This window comes from Mytilus galloprovincialis, chromosome 11 (genome assembly GCF_965363235.1).
Source record: "Mytilus galloprovincialis chromosome 11, xbMytGall1.hap1.1, whole genome shotgun sequence".
Classification (NCBI taxonomy): domain Eukaryota; kingdom Metazoa; phylum Mollusca; class Bivalvia; order Mytilida; family Mytilidae; genus Mytilus; species Mytilus galloprovincialis.
This window is the reverse complement of record NC_134848.1, coordinates 32108276-32115805: the sequence shown is the minus strand read 5'-3', so window position 1 is coordinate 32115805 and position 7530 is coordinate 32108276. Positions and strand designations below refer to the sequence as shown.

The 7530-nt window shown below is 33.2% G+C and overlaps 1 long non-coding RNA gene and 1 pseudogene across 1 annotated transcript; one reads left to right on the top strand and one right to left on the bottom strand.

Moving 5' to 3' along the window:
- The first annotated feature begins 738 nt into the window (after nt 1–738).
- On the top strand, nt 739–1510 carry LOC143050724 (uncharacterized; annotated as a pseudogene).
- Nucleotides 1511–2780: 1270 nt separating this feature from the next.
- On the bottom strand, nt 2781–5346 carry LOC143051957 (uncharacterized). Its single transcript, XR_012970967.1, has 3 exons — nt 5231–5346; nt 3463–3814; nt 2781–3047 (listed from the first exon to the last, which is right to left on the bottom strand). It is a non-coding gene; the product is annotated as an uncharacterized LOC143051957 (long non-coding RNA).
- Between the last annotated feature and the right edge of the window lie 2184 nt (nt 5347–7530).

Sequence of the window (7530 nt, the reverse complement as noted above, 5' to 3'; positions counted from 1 at the left end):
TTTTACAAGAACAGTTGAAAATAAAGTCACAATATACATGTACAATCTAGTTTAAAAACTTATTTCATTGTTTTTCCTTGAAGATCTTAAATGATGAATATATACCTTTAATTCTAAACACAGATGGTGTGATTGTTAGTTTGGGGCTTTTTCTGTTTTTATTTTTGTGGCAAACATTGCTTATAATTCCAAACACAAGGAAATTTTAAAACTCTCCCCACAAAAAGTATCATCACGAAGTCAAAATCAATGCACTTAAATATGTAATTGAAAATATTTTTTCATGTTTTGTCACAGAAAATGTAGAAGAAACAGTAACAAAACCAGTTAGTGAAGACATCACAACCTGCACAATACAGAACATTAAAAAAAAATGTAACGAGGAAACTGACTTTTTAAGCAACATGCCAAAGTATAATGAGAGTGAAATTCAAAAAGTAATGCTTTCTACGATTGGTCAGTCAAGCAATGAAAAATGGCATGAAATAAGATCAGGTCGTCTGACATCATCAAATTTCTATTAAATACATACAAAAGTGCAGAGTTATAAGAAAAAGAGGGTGTTACTTTTGATCCATTAATTTCACGTCTCATGGGATACAAAAACCTAACATAAGGTCTCTTAAGCATGGGCGAGAAATGGAACCAGAAGCCAAATTTTGTTACCTTGCTGGTATGAAAAAAGCAGGCCACACAGATGTTCATATCACAGAATGTGGAATATTTCTTGGTTAGGACATGACTTATCTTGGGGCAAGCCCTGATATACTTGTTGATTGTGCTTGTTGTGGCTCAGGTGTTCAAAAATGTGGAAAATGTAAAAAGTTTTGCAGTTGTTGTGTTCCCGACTATTTGTATGTTGATGGAACTAGGTACAGTTTTAAAAAAAAACACAAATATTATGGCCAAATTCAAGGCCAGTTAGCAATAACTGGAAGGGAATATTGTGATTTTTTTTATATATACATGTAATGGAACATTTTGTCAGAGAATTCATTGTATTTGACAAACCTTATTATGATGAAATTGTTGATAGTTTAAAATTATTTTTTGAAAAACATTTTGTTCCTGAACTATTGTCTGGTGAACTTAAAATTCAAACTACTTCAAATGTACAGGAATTGTGTACAAGTAACAACACCATTCCTATTGATGACCAAATGGAGTTTGAAACAACATATTTTTGTCCATCATGTAATCACATTGTGAAAAACTTAGAAAATGTTGAAAATTTTATTGATCACAGTATTTGCTGTGATATTTGTGACTTGTGGTACCATTTTAAATGTGTACATATAACAAAAAAGGTAGCGTTAAAGCAATGGGTTTGCAAAAAATGCACCCAAAGTAATTAAATATAATTTGTGATAGAATGTACATGTAATATGTTATTTTTTTAACTTTGAATTATTTTTTAAATATGTAATTTGCATAATTTCTTGTTCTTTAAATTTTTAATAAATTCCATGATGGACAAAAATATTTTGTTTCAAAATCCAGCTACCATATATACATTTCTAAATACATATACCTTAATATGTAAATCACAATAGCAAAGATTAAATTTCAAATTATTATGATATATATAATATAAGAAAGGAGATGTGGTATTGTTTAGGTCCAATATATTGCAAATGAGACAATTTTCCACCAGAGTTCAAATAAAATGAATATTTAAGCAGCAAAAGACAACTGTATGGCCTTCAACAATGAGAAAACCTCTTACCATTTAGTCAGTGATAAAAAGCAATGACATAAAAAACGTGAAACAAATGATGAAAACTAAAATAACAAAACCTAAATTTTGTGATAATTTTTCACAATTTCTAGATCACAATCAGGATTATGTTTCATACTTTGGCGGAGGTGGGTACATGTTACATATTCCTGGGATTGTTTTAAAAATACTATCCAAATGTTGAACGAGAGTAAGCGGCACTTCATACTTTAATATTCTAAAGTATTTCATTCTTCTGATAGCTTGCTCAATATGAATTTTTCGATTAGCAATGTCTTTTGTTTGTTGGACTTCATTGGTTGACATTTGTTAGACACCTCTACGACCTGGTGGAATAAAGAGTTGTGCTCTCACCAAAGCTAATTTTTCCCTTATGGTGAAGCCACGATCAGCCATAACACAGTCATAAGGTTCAATAATGTCTAAAAAACCAGAATTGTTAGTAATATATTTATCACTACATCTACCAACAAAACCCTCTGATACATAATTAAGCCAGAAGGATTTATGCTCACTAAGTATTTTGCTGTGTTATGGTGTTTATAATCACTCCATGTCCTTGCTATAGTATTCAGTCTCATTGTGACCTGCCTTTAAAGCACAATCGACCAGGACTTCCAGAGATGCTAGAAGTACACATGCTGAAGTAAGCTTAGGCCTACTTGCCAATACTCTTACATGTTTGAGAGCTTCGTCCACCTTATCTGCGTGCTGTTGATTTCGCATACCATCGAGATGCTTCTCCATTTCTTTGAGTCTTGCCTCCAGATCTGCACCTCCTGTTGGCGCACCGGAAAACCCCAAGGGTGACTGGGGTATAGAAATATGGTCACTTGGTCTTCTCCTGACCGGCAGTAAAACGCTTGCCGAAGTAGGGCGTCCGTTTGGCTGTGCGGGATGTATCAAGTTCGCAGTCACGTCCATCGGAAGGGGACGTTAAATCCGATGCCTCGTGTAAAGAGAGTGCCACACTCTTTGCACGTTAAGAACCCTTGCAAACAACTCTTTGAGGGGTCCGTAGGTGGCCTGTTGCAAGGCAAAATTTCTGTCCCTATCCAATATACCCTCATTTTCCAGTGGCAGTCCAAATTTTCCCGACCATCATCCTAGATGGCCTCTATTACAACAACCTACCTATTGTATTTATTGTGAACTTGTTCTCGTCCTGAATATGCATGAAATATTTGCCACTGGACGTTAAGCAACCAACAATCAATCAATCAATCAATGGAACTTCCGACATTACCACTTGCAGTTTCTGTGCCACTTCCACTGCCACTCCCTAATGCTTGCAGTCCAGAAGGGCCTGCTACAAAATAGAAACCAATATCACCAAAAGGTTCTACAATACAATTAATATCAATAAGTATAGATGAAATAATTTCCAAAGCCAAATTAAGATCAAGATGAAGTACAGCAATATATTAGGACGTTTTATTTCTAAGTAGCCGGTCATTACACACAGAGAATATTCTTTTCATCAAAATATTTGATCAACGTTTTTCTCAGGAAAATTGTTCTGGTCCGTATTTCAATAACAATGAAAAAAGTTGAATTCCACAATCTATACATAAAATATTTGCAATATTGATTTTCTTAAAATGCAATGATAGCCAGAGAAGAATTGTGCGAAATAAATATATCTAAAAAGAGAACCAATAAATTGTCTAATTTATATAACCCTAATAAAATCTATAAACATGCCAATTTAGACTTAAAACTACCTTGAGGAACAAAAGTTGAAGAACCGGCCTGAGGCCTAGGGTCGGTTAAGCTTGAACCCTTAGGTGCTCCAATCAGATTTGCAAAGAGAATGGTTTAGTGCAGTAACAGCCTTGAATTATCCAAATCAAGGTCTTTACCCGCCAGCAGCATCACATTTTTCAACTCATCTCCCGTGATCTTTACAAACTCTGCCACCAGCTCATCTACACTATACTTTGTCAGAGGATAAGTGCTTTTCAGCCTGGCTAAATTCTCTGGATCAATGTCATCCGCCGACTTAAACTTGAGAATCATAGGCAAAAGGCTCTTGCCGATCAACGTGTGCTTAGGCTTTAAAACCAGGTGAGACATCTAGAAAATAATTTAGAAAATAAAAATAACACATCATTCAAAACCAATAACACATGTAAAATATCTTTTCCTACAAAAATTTATCCATCATTTTTGTATTTTTGTATTTTTTTTTTTTTATTTTTTTTTTTTAATATCAAACTATTAAACAATTCAAATGAACACCCATTAAATAAAAGTTTGGTTGTAAACCCAATGAAACTGATTAGCGTTATATTTAAATGTCGGTCACGAAAACCGGTTATTAAAGTACATATGTGACAAGTGATGTACATTTCACTACACAATTTAATGAATGAACATTCCATAGTAAAAGTGTATCTTCTGTTTATAGTTAATAAAAAGGCAAACATACAACTCAAGGTCATCACTACAGTTACTATGAAAGGTGTGCTCCAAAAATTAACAGACAAATTCGTAAAATTATGTATTTATCCGAACTTAACCATAGATAATAAGCTATTGCAATTAAAAGTACCAGTAACTCGAACACACCCCGCGCCCGCACACAAGGCGTTGAATCTTAAAATTTATCGTATCGTACGAACAAAACCATTTTAAGCGAAATACAACCAAAAAAAAATTCAAATGGCAAATATACAACCCAAAGCAATTCCTACAATTACCGTGAAGGTGTTCTCGGAAAATTTAAGGCATACAAATTTGTAAAACTATATAGATTTGTCCGAACTTCCAACATAAAACCTCGGTTAAAACAATCCAAAACCCGGGTGCTAAAAGTACCAATAACTCGAACAACCCGGCCGTAAATTAAAACGATGAATATGAACTTGTATCGTACATACAAAACACCCAAACATACCCATGTAATTATTCCCACGCTTACAAATTGAAAAACTGTTCAAATTAAATACCTTCCTATTAAACAACCAGAGGGAAAAAATGTTAATATTATCTTTGGCAAATATGCACTTCTGATATACCAGCCTCAAGTAAAACAAAATTAATAAGACGAACAACCCTCCACGGGTGAAAATTTTAACCCTCTTATAAAAAAGTAAAGATAAAATTAAAACAAAGAGACCTTCCTCAGGTTGAATGGACCAAATGAACACAATCTCTTCCGATTAAACTAACTAAAACATAAACACCATCCTCGGGTTTAAATAAGAACCAAAAATAAAGAAAGAAACCCTCCTCGGGATTAATTCAAAACCAACATTATGGAAAGAAACCCCTCTCGGGTTCAAAATAAACTAAACGTAAAGTATACACCATCCTCTTGTTCAAATTAAACTCAAAAGAAAATACACCCTCCTCGGGTTCAAATTAAGACTAAAATAAACAATTGAAATTGAGAAAAAAACCCTCCTCAGGTTTTATAACACTACTAAAAATCCCTCCTCGGGTAAACATAAACCTTCTATAAACATTAATTAAATTTAAAAAACTTACATCTATTGAATTGCCACGTGCTCCAACAAATGACAAGAGAGGACAGATAAACGATCTGTCCTGCTCAAAAACAGTTCGAAAAGTGAAAGCATGCACGCATTTTCGTTACTTCTCACGTGATGTCGCTTAGGATACTGGTAGTTGGTCTTTCTGTCTGTAATTTAAAAAAATAATTTTACCATTTTGTTTCAATAACATTTTATATATATTTGTTTTATTATCTTATTTACATGTACATACTTAAAGATATCATTATCTATAAAAGAAATTATTTTATTTGTAGGATATACTCGTACCTGATGGGGTGAAAATGCAGGTTCTGATGTGGCAGGAGTGGCACTGGAGGCTGTGGATTTAATGGATGACTGAACAAGAAGGAATAAAAAACTAAAAAAACTTTTCTTTTAAATTGTGATGCAATGTAAATTGAGTGAGATATGACTGATAAAATCAAATAAATAGTTGTGATTTAATTTTACATTTGAAATATTTTGATTAAATATTATAAAAAAAATGAAGTATGCTAACTTAATGTTGTTTTGATTGTAATGTTGGTGGTAACTTGTTTCATTATCACCTTTGAGATAACCCTTTGCAGTTCTTGGTTTTTATTCTTTGGTGATTAGTTGATCAATTGGTTATCATGGAAATTAAAGGGGAGCGTTTCAAAACATAAATTGATTACAAAAAAAAACTCCAAAACATACACTCAAATAAAGTCCAATCTACAACTTACTTGACAAGGGATGCCTGCTATTGATATTACAACTTTTGGGTTGTCGCAAGAAATATCCTCACATCGTGCAGATCCTGATTCTATAGTAATTCGTCGTAAATGTTCAGCATTCTCGATAAAAAGTGTTGATGGGTAGAAAAACCTTTCGAAACGTATCTCTCGGTCGTTATTCAATTCTTGAAGGGAGATGTACTGCCCCTCACCACTGTAAGTGCACCTCATTACACCATCCTGACTCTCACAAATATTTGTGATGGGTATAACCTTGGTTAAAACCCCAACGACAACACATATTACGATAACTAACGGATGCAACATTTTCATTTTTTTCACAATTTCAAGATGGCGGTAGCTATATCAGTTTCGGGTGGGAGTGTGTTTTATTTTCCGGAAAAAAAATACATATTTTTTGTGTTTTCGATTCAAATAAAATATAACTAGAGATGATCTCAATAAAGAAATATGATAGTCAAAAAAAAACAAAAAAACAAAAGAGTTGTTGTTTTCTTTTCTTTTTTTATTGTTAACTTGTTTTCATCCTGAATATGCATGAAATATTTACCACTGGACGTTAAGCAACCAACAATCAATCTATCAATCTCCCCTCCCCCCCTTTTTTTGAGTCGTTTTTACTCAGTTTTTATTCATTTTGGATTAGTTTGTACATTACATAACTTGGATGATTTGTTCATTTTTAGTCTATGTAAACAAACTTTGTTTACTTAAGAGTTGATAAGTACCACTATGTAAATAAACTTAGGCCTAAAGTAAATAGACCTTGTTTGTATAGACCCCTTTTATGGTCCTTATGTAAACATGATCCTGAAAATGTTTTCGAACCACACAAAACACACTACTGATAGAGAAAATTGAAGAGTGATGTCCATATATGTGTGGGGACAATACTTGTTTAAAAGGTGATTTATTAAGGGATAATTTTTACTTGCTGGATATGAAGCAAGAATAAATTTGACCTTAGGTAGAACAAATACAGATTGAGAAAAAAAACCCTGATAAATGCTGTTTCTGTTGTCTCAAAGCCATCCACTTTCTCTGTTGTCACCATGCCACCAGATTTCTGAATTGTCTCTGTAACCTTTGATTTCTATGATATATGATACAATTAATATAAACAGATTCATGTAGTAATATAATAATGCAATACATTTGAATTTAAAAGTTTAATGTTTGACACTAAAGAGTTTTCTTCTTTTTTCCCTTGAATGAGTCTCCTTAAGCTTCACCACCATCAGTTTCAATGCTTGTTGTCGAGTACCTTCAGGAAAGAAATTGCTGACATACTGGTGTACATACTGAAGCCTTACTGTATCAACTCAACCAAGGTAAATAAATGAATCCAGGAAATGTATTTTCCATTATCAATTTACGTGTATTCAAGTGAGAAAATGAATTGCTGTAACAGTTACGTATAGTCTTTATCAAATATGGAACATCTGATACGAAGTAGATTTACCTGCAATCATCTGACAACGGATTCTCTTTAAAGTACACACACTCATTGACTTGTCCATGCAGATTGACTGATTTACGGTTGCAGGTTAGG